The sequence below is a fragment of the Cryptomeria japonica genome, unplaced genomic scaffold (genome assembly GCF_030272615.1).
Source record: "Cryptomeria japonica unplaced genomic scaffold, Sugi_1.0 HiC_scaffold_15, whole genome shotgun sequence".
NCBI lineage: Eukaryota > Viridiplantae > Streptophyta > Pinopsida > Cupressales > Cupressaceae > Cryptomeria > Cryptomeria japonica.
In genome coordinates this window covers 1,127,501-1,130,433 of record NW_026728837.1, presented here as the reverse complement: position 1 = coordinate 1,130,433, position 2,933 = coordinate 1,127,501, and positions in this window count along the sequence as shown.

Here is a 2,933-nt window from a genome sequence, read left to right as displayed (position 1 = left end):
TTTTTAGTTTTTCGCCGGGCGTCGCAATGCTATTTGAATAAACCTTTTGCCCGTTTGCGTTCTCGTCGGGGCCGGGCCGGGCCGGGGTGCGCTGCCCGCACTACCGCGCGCGCGGGGGCGACACCGAGCGCGCACCCGAGGCGCCCCGAGCACACAGGCCACGGTGCAACCCGGGCGTTGTGCGCGCACCCCGGTGCGCCCGAGGTGCTGCGCGCGCACCCAGGTGAAATCGGTGTGCACCTCGGCCAGTGCGCGCTCGGTCGAGTCGCGCACGTTGGCCAAGGTGCACGGTGATGTTTCTTACTCTAAGGTTCCGCACCAGACGCCCGGGACAGGTGAGCGAAGCTGGGCGGGGCCGGGTGCGCGGCCGGGGCAGGTGCACGCAGCTGGAGAGAGCTTTGGAGCACACTTCGGAGCGCACCAATGATGCGCTCCATTCAAAAGTTTCCTGAAAAGGCAAAAAAAGTTGAGATTATAGAATTTCCCACTTGAGAGATTGTAAAAAAAAAAAATTTAAAATGAAGGAAACGCGGGTGCCAAGGTGTGCGCACCCCAGCCCACCCTGGCGAAGGTGCACGCAAGGTGCGCACCCGAGGCAAACCGGACAATTAACCCAACTTTCGACTTCGCGCGCACCTTGGAGCGCACTTCGGAGCGCTCCTTGGTGCGCACCAATCTTGGGCACCTCGGAGTGCACCATGGCGCCCACCAAGGTGCGCACCCGGGGCAAACCGAGCTCCGACTTCGTGCGCACCTTGGAGCGCACGAAAGGTGCGCACCATGGCGCCCACCAAGGTGCGCAGCCCAGCCAAGGCGTGCGCATCAAGGTGCGCACCCTGGCGAAGGTGCGCACCCGGGGCAAACCGAGCTCCGACTTCGTGCGCACCTTGGAGCGCACAAAAGGTGCGCAACCCAGCCAAGGTGTGCGCACCCCGGTCAAACCGAGCTCCGAATCGTGCGCACCAGAGGTGCACGCCATCGTGCGCACCTTGGAGCACACTTCGGAGCCCTCCTTGGTGCGCGCCGATGTTGCGCACCTCGGAGCGCACCCGGGGAAAACAATGCAATTAACCCGACTTTCGACTTCGTGGGCACCTCGGAGCGCTCTCGGGTTCGCACCTCGGAGCACACCGAGGTGCGCACCTTTGATGCGCTGCCTTCACCAATTTCCAGAAAAGGCAAGAAAACATTGAGAAGGTGTGCGCACCGAGGTGCCCACCCTGGCGAAGGTGCACGCGAGGTGCGCACCCGGGGCAAACCGGGCTCCGACTTCGTGCATGCCGCACCTTGGAGCACACTTCGGAGCGCTCCTTGGTGCGCACCAGGGCGCGCAACCCAGCCGAGGTGCCCACCCCGGCGAAGGTGCACGCGAGGTGCGCACCCGGGGCAAACCGGGCTCCGACTTCGTGCACGCCATGGTGCCCACCGCGGCGAAGGTGCACGCGAGGTGCGCACCCGGGGCAAACCGGGCTCCGACTTCGTGCACGCCGCACCTTGGAGCACACTTCGGAGCGCTCCTTGGTGCGCACCATGGTGCCCACCAGGGCGCGCAACCCCGCCGAAGGTGCACGCGAGGTGCGCACCCGGGGCAAACCGGGCTCCGACTTCGTGCACGCCGCACCTTGGAGCACACTTCGGAGCGCTCCTTGGTGCGCACCATGGTGCCCACCAGGGCGCGCAACCCCGCCGAAGGTGCACGCGAGGTGCGCACCCGGGGCAAACCGGGCTCCGACTTCGTGCACGCCATGGTGCGCACCGCGGCGAAGGTGCGCACCCGGGGCAAACCGGGCTCCGACTTCGTGCACGCCGCACCTTGGAGCACACTTCGGAGCGCTCCTTGGTGCGCACCAGGGCGCGCAACCCAGCCGAGGTGCCCACCCCGGCGAAGGTGCACGCGAGGTGCGTACCCGGGGCAAACCGGGCTCCGACTTCGTGCACGCCGCACCTTGGAGCACACTTCGGAGCGCTCCTTGGTGCGCACCATGGTGCCCACCAGGCCGCGCAACCCAGCCAAGGTGTGCGCACCAAGGTGCACGCGAGGTGCGCACCCGGGGCAAACCGGGGTCCGACTTCGTGCACGCCGCACCTTGGAGCACACATCGGGGCGCTCCCGGGTTCGCACCGGCGTTGCGCACCGTGGTGGGCACCTCGGAGCACACCAAGGTGGGCAGCGAGGTGCGCACCTTTGATGCGATGCCTTCACTAATTTCCATAAAAGGCAAAAAAAAAACGAGATTTTAAAATTTCCGTTTTGAAAGATAGTGAGAAAAAGGGAATGCTGGTGCCATCTTGAGCCCGCCCTGGTGCGCAGCCCAGCCAAGGTGTGCGCACCAAGGTGCCCACCCTGGCGAAGGTGCGCGCCCGGGCAATTAACCCAACTTCCAACTTCGCGCGCGCCAGGGTGGGAGCGCACCCAACAACCGGGCCTGGGAAGAGCCAATGCGAGAAACCCCACCAAACGCTCTGACAAAAAAAGAGGGGGCGCTCCAGTAACCCCGCTTCGGAGCGCACCCTGGGCAAACCCAGCCAAGGTGCCCACCCCGGCCAAGGTGCAGGCGAGGTGCGCACCCGGGGCAAACCGGGCTCCGACAACGTGCACGCCGCACCTTGGAGCACACTTCGTAGCGCTCCCGGGTGCGCACCTCAGAGCACACCAAGGTGGGCAGCGAGGTGCGCACCTTTGATGCGCTGCCTTCACTAATTTCCAGAAAAGGCAAAAAAAAAAGGAGATTTTAAAATTTCCGTTTTGAAAGATAGTGAAAAAAACGGAACGCGCGTGCCATCTTGAGCCCGCCCTGGTGCGCAGCCCAGGTAAGGTGCCCACCCTGGCAAAGGTGCGCACCCGGGCAATTAACCCTACTTCCGACTTCGTGCGCGCCAGGGTGGCAACCGGGCCTCGGAAGAGCCAATGCGAGAAACCCCACCAAACGCTC